Source organism: Mytilus trossulus, chromosome 2 (assembly GCF_036588685.1).
Source record: "Mytilus trossulus isolate FHL-02 chromosome 2, PNRI_Mtr1.1.1.hap1, whole genome shotgun sequence".
NCBI classification, from domain to species: Eukaryota; Metazoa; Mollusca; class Bivalvia; order Mytilida; family Mytilidae; genus Mytilus; species Mytilus trossulus.
The window spans coordinates 93,777,850-93,788,933 of NC_086374.1; the positions used below are offsets into that span (position 1 = coordinate 93,777,850).

General features: G+C 30.1%; 1 long non-coding RNA gene across 1 annotated transcript; it reads left to right on the forward strand.

The window, feature by feature from the left end:
• Positions 1-7,825: 7,825 nt before the first annotated feature.
• LOC134705537 (uncharacterized) lies at positions 7,826-9,498 on the forward strand. Its single transcript, XR_010105589.1, has 3 exons — positions 7,826-8,159; positions 8,720-8,788; positions 9,337-9,498. It is a non-coding gene; the product is annotated as an uncharacterized LOC134705537 (long non-coding RNA).
• Positions 9,499-11,084: the final 1,586 nt, after the last annotated feature.

The following is an 11,084-nucleotide window of genomic DNA, read 5'->3' on the forward strand; positions in this document are numbered from 1 at the left end:
GTATCTTAAAGCAGCCATAATAAAACAAAAATTGTACATGTACTTCTGGCCAGTGCAGATTGATTTTATTTTTAATCTATGGTAATGGTCACAATTTTGAAGACTATTTCCTTTTTTTCCCCATATTTTTGTTTAAATGTAATCTTCTGCTTGAGCCTTCTGCTTCTATTGAAACACAGATTCTTCTGACAAATGACTGATAAACCCATCTTGTATCCTTCTATCTACCAAAAGGGTGTTTGAGAATATATATATATACAATAAATTCAAGTTTCAGAGAAAAAGTCAGTTTGTTATAAATGTAGGTATTTGTCTTCTTTGGAAGTATTCAAAAACCTGTAAGAACTTGAAAAAAAATGTCATATTCAACCTTTTCATGACTATTTAAATGTTAAAACAGTAGAGGAACATGGAATATTGAAAGGTATTCAAGAACTCGTCGAAGTAGATCTGCAATCATTAATTTTACTCAAATTTACTGTTGTGAACTTGCAATATCCTAAGATGCGCGTACCGAGTTATCTCCCTTTGATCTCCGCTTCGCCACGAATAAACTGACACAATTGCGTATCCGGGGTTATTGTGATCTGATATTGTAAAATTAGGAGAAAAGAATGGTTTTACTTCATATTCTATACCCCTCAACACGTTACCAAACCCATTTAAGGATTAATTAAGGATTTTCCGTGGACCTACGCAAATTTTCAGAAAAAAAGTTTCACTTCACTCGTGAATTTATAACATTTTAACAATACTTTTTTATTATAATTATATAAAATAAGAAAGCTTATTCAAACTAGAATTGAACACTTTGGTTTTTATTAATGTACGGGTACAAATAAGACGATACGAGTCCAAAAACCACGAGGCATACACGTTTACCAAAAAATCGTAAACTCTGACCTTTTATCACGTGACCAATGTCTTGAACTTAGAAGCCATTAAATCGTTTGCCGTTCAACTGTATTAATCTGGTGTTTTCACCAATAGATCTACCAGGTATAAACCCTGCCCTGTCATTATTAATTAAAAATGTTAAAACTGACTTTATCCTTTCTGCAATGCCACTTGATGCTAATTTATAAATATTATTTAAAAGACTGATTGGTCGCCAATTCTTCATGTATTGTTTTGGGTTATCACCTTTTGGTATGCAAGTTATACTACCTTGTTTTGGGGTAATAGACATCTCCCCTTGAATATAGCCGTATTTAATTGATCTACGTATGAATTTACCTATATCAATCCAAAAGAATGATAAGAATTCATTTGTATATCTATCCGATCCAGGGCTTTTCTCATTTTTCATTCTTTTCATTGCATCAGTCAATTCTATGAACGACATTTCCCCTTCTAACGACTCTTTCATATTTTCAGAAAGTTTTGGTTTATCTTTATGGGTTAAAGCATTGTTCAGATAAAGAGACTTTATAGTCACATCTTTGGAATATAGATTTTTGTAATAATTTTTGGCTTCGTTAAGAATTTGTTTTTGGTTTTCAATTATATTTCCTGATTTATCAATTAATTTAGGAATTGTTTTATTTACATAATTTTGTGTCCCTTAATTTATGAAATATTTTGAAGGTTTCTCTCCTTCTTCTACCCATTATGTTTTTGACTTTATGTATTGACCCCTCATTTCATTTTGACTGATAATTCTGAGATCTGTTTTCTTTTTTTTCTATCTGTTCCAAAATTTCATCTGTTTTGGTTATTCCTTCCAACTTGTTTATATCTTCAGCTAGCAAAATGTTCTAATTTATTTGTTTCTTTTTTTTTAAATGAAGCATATAATATTGTTTCCCCCTTATTTCAGTTAAAATTGTTTCTAAAAGTAATTGATCGCTAATTGTGAACTCAATTTCACTAGAGTCTAGTAAGTTTAGGTTTTCTCGATTTTATACAACAGAAGCATAATGCTCTTTAGTTTTATTTATTACCTCTTTTACAATATGAGCATAATCTGGTCATATAGAAGAGAAATGTTAAATTTCCATAAACCCCTCCCAATTCTGAAGTTAGTAAGTTTTATTTGTAAAAAATTTGGCGAGTGATGTGATCTATACCTATTTTGTATCTTTAAGTCATGTACATTTGGATAAAAGCTCTGTGAAACTAAAACAAAATAGTCTGGCTTGTTTTATAGGATTAGGTTTCCTCCAAGTATATATTTTACTTTCTGGATATAGTTCTCTAAATGTATCAGTTAAGTTGGAAATTTCTTTCATATCTGGAACGTTTTCCTTAGCTTCTGGACTATTTATATCTAAGTAATCAAAAGTATAAAGGACTTGATTTTGCCCTAAGTTATAATCTCTTGTCACAATGACGGTATGATTATCAAATTCTTCAATTATTTCACTAGCTTTATCATAAAAATCAGGGCTGTCACTATTTGGACCATATAATGTAATTAAAGTAATATTGCTATCTTCAATTTTCATATTCAATCCTAATAGATTAACATTTTGATCTTTTTCACTTTGTAAAATCTTATATTCAAAATTATTATAAGATAAAATGGCCACTCCTCTTTGACTTGAAGAAAAGGAACTAAAGACACATTCTCCACCCCATTGATTCTTAACAAATTGTTCATCTTTTTTCAGAAAAGTGTGTATCTTGAAGACAATACATGCTACAATCTTTTACTCTTAGATAGGCTAAAACATCTCTTCGCTTTTCAATTGAATTAAGTCCTTGGCAGTTGTATGAGACAATCTGAATAAGCTTATTTTTCATTTAGAGTATAAATGTCACAAATTGTTTGAAACATAATTTATATAAAATGACATAAGAAGTCCCACACAACTGGCAATAAGTAAAGAAAATTTAACACAATGTTTGTTATGTAGTAATGGTCTGGTCTCTGATTCAAACATGATGTTAATAGAAATACTTCTGCTATGAATTTCTATATCTTCATGCATTGTAAAGAAAAGAAATGAAAGAAAAATGAGTAAAATATAAATGGAAAATGATAAATATGAGTAAGTTAAAAAATACAATTTATATACCTGCAAATGGTATAGTCACCCAGCTCACTGTAATTACAATGCATAGTCTGTTGGTTTTTTTTTTTTTGGGGGGGGGGGGTATTTGTTATACTTTGATCAAAGGTTAACATTATGAAATGATCATTCATTGAGCTGAAAATATAACATGATTTATGAATAAATCAGCTGTGCTCATCACATCATTCTTTTGTTGTTTTAATTAGTTAATCATTTTTTAAACATTTAAATATACTGAGTACAGCTCTTGTTTCACACTAAGAAACCTAATGCAATGAATATTTTTTGAGTTATTTCCCTTTGATTGTAAAAAGTAGATTTGTGTAAAATCTGGAATCTTTAATTTCCTAAATTGTGACCTAAGGATGTTTAAGTTAAAGTTAATTTTTTTTTCAAGTTTCACTGTCAAGGTTTCATTGCATGTTTATAAACCTCTTTGGTATAAATTGTATCCATTAAGAAGTCTATACTATAGTACCTGAAACTTTAGTCCTAAAAGTGGAATATGTAAATGAAACAGATCCTACTGCACATGTGGCACCCGTCACTGTGGCTAAGTTGGTTTCAAATTAGTTATGTATAGCATATTTTGTGACTAAGGCGGTATCAATTAAATATTGTAAAGTGTATTCTGTGACTTAGTCGGTATCAAATTATTGAGGTTGACAGATATACCGTGATTCATTCGCGAACAGTTTGTCCGAATTAGTGTATACCACAAGTGTTATATATACTTTCTCATTTATTTTAACTGTTTAAAATTGATAAAATTTACCTTGAAATAATGCATTGTCCAATTTACATCTTGTTCGCAGTATCTCAGTATCGTCTGAATCTTTTTGACAGACGTTCATTCCTACAACTGTGTACTCTTCAATCTCAGATGTACAGCAACTTCTAGATTTTGTTATACAACACGTTAGATCCTTCATTTTTTCTGTAACAAAAGTTGCTATTGCTAATAGTGTTCAAATGTACCAGGCTTATAATTTCAAACGCCAGACACGGGTTTCGCCGACAAGAGACTCAACAGTGACGCTAAAAATTGAATAGTTAGAAAGCCAAACGAGTATAAAGTTGAAAAACATTAAGTTCCCAAAACTCCAAAATGTTGTGCCAAAGACGCAAAAAGGTCCAAAATATCGTCTTCCAAAATATATTGGAAACAATATCGTCAAGTTATGAAAAGGCAAAAATACAAAAATATCAAACATCAAGGAAAATTCATACAATCAAATGTCAAAATCAAAAGCTCAAACACATTAAATGAATGGATAACAACTGTCAAATTCTTGACTTGGTACATGTATTTGCATATGTAGAACTGGATAGATTTAACCTAGTTTTATAGCTACTTAAAATAGAACAATACAAAGATTTTTTATCCCCAATCATACATCTTTAAACTGATGTAATTCCACTCATCCTTCTTTAAATTGTATAAATGAGGTAATAACAGAAGGAAGAAGGATACATCTTTAAAAGTGTAATAATTTCATTTTAACAGTTATTATTTTGAATTTAGCTTCTTTGTTATTCATAGCATTCCAAAATATTTTATAGATTCTTGCACAACACAGTTTGACCTCCAAAACTGAATTTTTCGAAAAGTTAAGGATTTTCTTGTCCCAGGAATAGATTACCTTAGCCGTATTTGGCACAACTTTTTGGAATTTTGGATCCTCAATGCTCTTAAACTTTGAACTTGTTTGGCTTTACAACTATTTTGATATGAGCGTCACTGATGAGTCTTTGAGTAGACGAAACGCGCGTCTGGCGTTCTAAATTATAATTCTGGTACTTTTGATAACTATTTACACCACTGGGTCAATACCACTGCTGGTGGACGTTTCGTTCCCGTGGGTATCACCAGCTAAGTTGTCAGCACTTCGGTGTCGACATGAATATCAATGATGTGGTCCTTTTTATAAATTTCCTGGTACTTTTGAAGCTTTTTCGGAACTATTTAAGGATCCTTTATTTTGACATATTTATATAATTATTACTAAAGCGTCATAGAGCTTCGATGGCGTTTCACGTTAATGTTCACATATGAAGGACCATTAAACTGCATTTAATTTACCGTTTTAAACTTCAATTTTCGTTTGATATAAGAATTTCTGGGCGTGCGAAAGGTGAAAATATGATACCAACAGGGGGAATAACAAACTTGATAGTAAACGTGTTTTCATGATCATTGTGAGAAAATGTAATTATATTAAGTACTTTGTGCTTCTTTAATTAATTTCGTAGGGTTAAAAAAGGGTTAACCGTGTGCAGATTTTAAGATTGAATCGGGAATATATTGTTTTTACTTAACTTAAAGTAGGTAGATAGGGTGTCTGCCTCACTCTCAGATTCAGAAATTTGGAAATTTTGAACACTGTGTAGCGTGAAAATAAGCGCCATGACTCATTCTTTTTGTTATTGTTTTTTTTTTTAAAGGATGATATAAATTATAGTTGGGCAATTTATCAAAAAATTCTGTAGAAAATAATTCAGACACTTCATCTACCTTAATTGATGCTATAGTTACAATATTTATATCACGATATTTGAGCATTGCTTTACTTTGAAAAAAAAAACTTTTTAATAATCTAGTGAGAACTTGTAATTGCATTAAAATCAGCCTACATTATTTTTTTTAATTTACAAATAATAAAGTTTGTATGTTGTTCAATGTTCAATTAAAAAAAAAAACATATGAATAATTTTTGGTAAATACTTGAAACATATTCACTCTGTCGATGATGCATTTTGCTGTTAAACATAAAAAATGAAATAAGATAAAAATCGGTTCAATAAATGAAAGTTCAAAATGATGGAATGTTTGAAACTCAAATGTACACTGAATCAAAATAAAAAGGATTTACCTGATATGCATTCCAATGAATGATGATCACTGGTGACAAGTACAAACCAAACGATCAAACATAAAAACACAGTTTCCGTTCTAATCTTCATTTCAAGTTTGCCACCATTTCTACATGAACTAAAATGCAACATTTTCTACAATTTTGTATCGATCTTATCAGTCGAAAAGTTTAACAACTTTCATCGACAATAATATCATATAAAAAAAAACTTTTTAATTATAGTTGAATAACCGATTGATCGATTTCTTATTTATTGAATAGCACTGCATGGCAATTGGAAACGGAATGCACACGTAGTCTTATTCATTTAGTTATTTTCAAACTCTGATTAGCGGAGCTAATAAGAATATCAATTTTCACAATCTTAGAAAAGAATATTTCGAATTACTTCATTGAGCAAACGCGTACAAAAGTTTCTGTTCTGGTGCAAAACACATAATTTTCATTGAGCATTTGTACAGATTTTTTATTTTCAAATCATATGATTCAAAATGTCAATGGCATCTCAAAAGTATAAAGTTAAGCGTTGTTTTTATTTTTATTTCCTTGTTATACTTCCTTATAGTTTTGTTTGTTGCTATAAAGATTGTATTGGTTATCATCAAACATTAGTGCTTATACTGAACACCAGTTCCGGCATACAGAATATATCATCGTAGCGAGACCGTCCAATCGGTGATAATTGAATCAGTCTATGCAAGCTTGAAACTTTTATAAAACGGTAGAAATTTGCTAAAAGATTTAACTAGTGAATATTCATGACACATTTGCGACTTAACACTGGAAACTTAGAAAATATACCTATCATGTAAAGATAATAATGGGAATTCACTTTTAACATCAGCGATTCACAAAACAATACATAATCTAACAAGTGAACATTTTAATCAATGCAAAAGCACAAGCAAACATGCTGCGTGGAAATAACATAACTTCTATGACACTGATTGACGCAGGAATGGAATTCAAAATTAGGACACATCCCGTATGAGAATATTAGGAGGATTCCGCTTAAAAATAGCAGGAACCCCAGGAATCCACCTAAAAATTAAGACTTATAGACGGAATTAAGGCGGACATGGAATATTGAAAAAAATCCGCCTGAAGTATCAGACCTTAGGCGAAATATTTACTACTTTCCTGTTGAGTTAACAGGATTTCTGTAGTTAAAGAAATATCATAGACGGAATGCTGGACTTGGTATATTTGTTCAAGTTGTTCAGGAGGAAATTGTACTTAAAACATTTTGTTCAAATTTATCAGGCGGGAATTGTACTTAGAAATTTTTTCTAACTTTTGAGGCAGAACTGTTCTTTTAATTTTTTTTTTCAAATAAAAAGGTATCATTACTGATGAGAGAGTGCATGGTGATTATTTGGGCCATAAAGCCAGTATTTGTACCCCCCCCTGAAATCCAACATATATTTAAAGAGTCTTAAAGAAGGCATATTAAATTCAATTAAATTGAAATTGTGATAGCATTGTTAGGTAATTTATAACTTTATGTTATGTGTTGCTATTTCTATACATTTAAACATATAAAAAGTGATTAAAATATATATACTTATTGCACTAACAGTATTTAAGACAATAATTTATTTTTGAATTTTCCAACATTATAAGGAATTGCAGGTTAAAATTAATTTATTTTCAAGTACAATTAATTGTTAAGTGTATCTTTCTATATATATATTTAATTAATTAATATTCATTATAATACACAAATAGTATACACATGCAGTCTCTTTCTTATCAGTTAGTGATAGAAATGTTATGTAGGTCCCCCATCTGTTCTACATTAATGCCTCTGTGAAATGGACAGGAAATGATATGTACACACTCAAGAGTTGGGGCCTAATGAAGGAGACCACATTGCTTTGTACATTTTTCTTAAATTTCTACAGTCCAAAATATAAAAATAATAGATAAAAATTGATGAATATTAATTATTTATTATTATATTTATCAAATATTTAAGATTCAGGTAATTAATAGTATGATTAGGGAAACATTTCAAGGAATCAAACAACTCCCAAAATAACCCCAACACTGGTCAGATTCAAAATTTGAACTTGCAGACATTACAAGAAAAGATGTCTTATTTATCTTGACTAAAATATGAATTTTACCTTGGATGTAGAGTTGTGGACTAAAAAGAGCCAAAGTATTCTATTAACATTAAAAAGTGCAGATGTATTCTTCTGATGACATGACTATTGGATTTGTAAAGATTGATGTTTTCATATATTTTGGATTGAATCTTCTGGTAAGTTGAAATTATGAAAATAAGTATTTCAACCTTTTTGAACATTATGAAACTGCTATTTCCTTCAAATAACTTGTGACATATAAAGTACCATGTAGGACCAAGAAAATAACTAAATAAGACCATGTAATTTTTGCATAATTACATCATGTACATAATTACTGTGGTATTGTGTATGACACAAGACTTATATCTTGAAGACAATCTCTTTTATAAGATATTATTTAATAGTAGTTTTGGCAAAATTGGAGATCTGTTGTATGACTGTAATAATTAAATATGTATCTAGACATCTATTCCGAAAAATCAAAAAGTGTTATCTTTTAAAATTAGTACATATGTACTCAATTATCATTATTATGGATCAAATTTAAGATTTTTAAAATGGCAAGACATACATTTTGTACATGTCAATGCGGGCCTATGATGTTAAAGTAAAATAAAAGACCAATACTACATGTACTTATCAAAGTAAAGAATAACCTATACACTTCATGCACAGAATATGTAATAATTATTTTGTTTAATTGTAATGAAACATTTTTTTTTATATATTTTAGAACTAGTGAAACAAAGGAAAATTGTTTTCTGATGGGACTGAAGAATGGACACATTCAATCAGACTTGGAGTAAGTAGTTTTATATGAAAGAAATCCTTAGGAATGCTTTTAAAGTATTTTTTGCACATATTGTACTTTCCAAACATTTTGAAAAAAATCAAAAGTTGTAAAACCATCTGTAATATTGTTTTGATATAAACATGATATATATCTTTAAAATTAACAAATTGAAAAAAGGGGTAACAGCCCATAGGTCTTATTTTATTGAGAAAATCCCCAAAACAGGTCATAGTAAATTCATTTTAATTATCTGCCCTTGATTTTACAAGGATTTTTTTCATAAAATATAATTACTCTTTAAATGCTTAACATCTTATTTTTCATAGTTTAATCTTATAATTTCAAGTTTTAGATGTTTCAGTTGTACAATATATAGTTTTTTTATGATATATGGTAAAAATAGTAAATTCAAGTCAATATGTCAGAATGAAGGAAAACCCCACCGTAACTTAGGCAGCTCACAATATACCTGTATAACATAGAGAAATTTGTCAAATTCCTTTTAGCTAAACCAATAATGCATGGTAATTTTAATTTATGTCCTCATTTTTTTTCAGTTTATGTTACTGCTTCACTGGTGCACAAAACACAACAGATCCATGCAAGAAGGTCATATCAATGATGCTGTTACAGAGCAAATCAGTTATGCACGAAAGAAATTCAGGAACTTGTGATAATAAATTTATATTCAAAGAACACTGAAAACACCTCCAAAATATGACTTATATAACTGAAAATGAAGAAATTGTGTAGAACTAAAAATTATAAAATTATACATACATGTATAGTAATTTGTAGTTACTTAAATATATTCGATCAAGTTTGATAACAATTTTAGCAATTTATTGTATGAAGGCCTAGTTTTTCTTCGCAAGCATGGAAGTGGTAAAAACCTGAATCTTTGGAATAAAAAAATTCTTTCATTCAAGGCAGAATTTTTTCATATTCTTAAGGTGGATTTTTTTTTCATATTCTAAGGCGGATTTTTTTTCGAAGGCGGATATATTTTCCGTCTCTTTAGGCGGATACATTTTCCGTCTCTTTAGGCGGATATATTTTTGAGAAAAACATTTTTCCTTTTAATTAGACAGAAATTTTTCCTCCTAAGACAGGCGGATTAATTTGCATATTTCGGCTCTATTCCGCCCGTAACCCGCCTGGAATCCATATAAGAAAGATTCGTCGTGTAAAAGTTGTCTTTAAATGGATTCCCTCTAAAACATCCGTCTGAAATCCATGTAAAATACGCCTGGATTTTTTCGTACAGGTTGCATTCTTCAGGAGAACAAAGATAAAAAAGATTTTACATGAAATTATCTACTAGTAGAAATATTTGTGTTTCGGGTCACAGCTGTCTCGCTCCATATATGTAGAAGAAATTTAGAAATCACTTAAAACCACCACAAACCAGAAAAATTGGAAATGCGCAGTATTAGTTCTCGGCATTGCTAATTTTTACTCGATCATTCTTAAGTTTACTTGAATCTATGATTCATTAGTTATAACCCACCTGTCTTACATGATTTTTTTTTTATCGGAAACATCATGATCAAAGTTCAAGTCAAGGAAAAAATCGTATAAAATTATCATATTCTATATACATTATATAAGAGATTTAGATTAAGAATAGGTCGATGATTGTTTAGACTCGGTAAAGTATGATTCAAACTTGGTCCACGATTGTTTAGACTTGGTAAAGTATGATTCAAACTTGGTCCACGATTGTTTAGACTTGGTAAAGTATTGTTCAAACTTGGTCCACGATTGTTTAGACTTGGTAAAGTATGATTCAAACTTGGTCCACGATTGTTTAGACTTGGTAAAGTATGATTCAAACTTGGTCCACGATTGTTTAGACTTGGTAAAGTATGATTCAAACTTGGTCCACGATTGTTTAGACTTGGTAAAGTATGATTCAAACTTGGTCCACGATTGTTTAGACTTGGTAAAGTATGATTCAAACTTGGTCCACGATTGTTTAGACTTGGTAAAGTATTGTTCAACATTGGTCCACGATTGTTTAGACTTGGTAAAGTATGATTCAAACTTGGTCCACGATTGTTTAGACTCGGTAAAGTATGATTCAAACTTGGTCCACGATTGTTTAGACTCGGTAAAGTATGATTCAAACTTGGTCCACGATTGTTTAGACTTGGTAAAGTATTGTTCAACATTGGTTCATGATTGTTTAGACTTGGTAAAGTATTGTTCAATATTGGTTCATGATTGTTTAGACTTGGTAAAGTATTGTTCAACATTGGTTCATGATTGTTCAGACTTGGTCACATACGCTTCAGACTCGGTT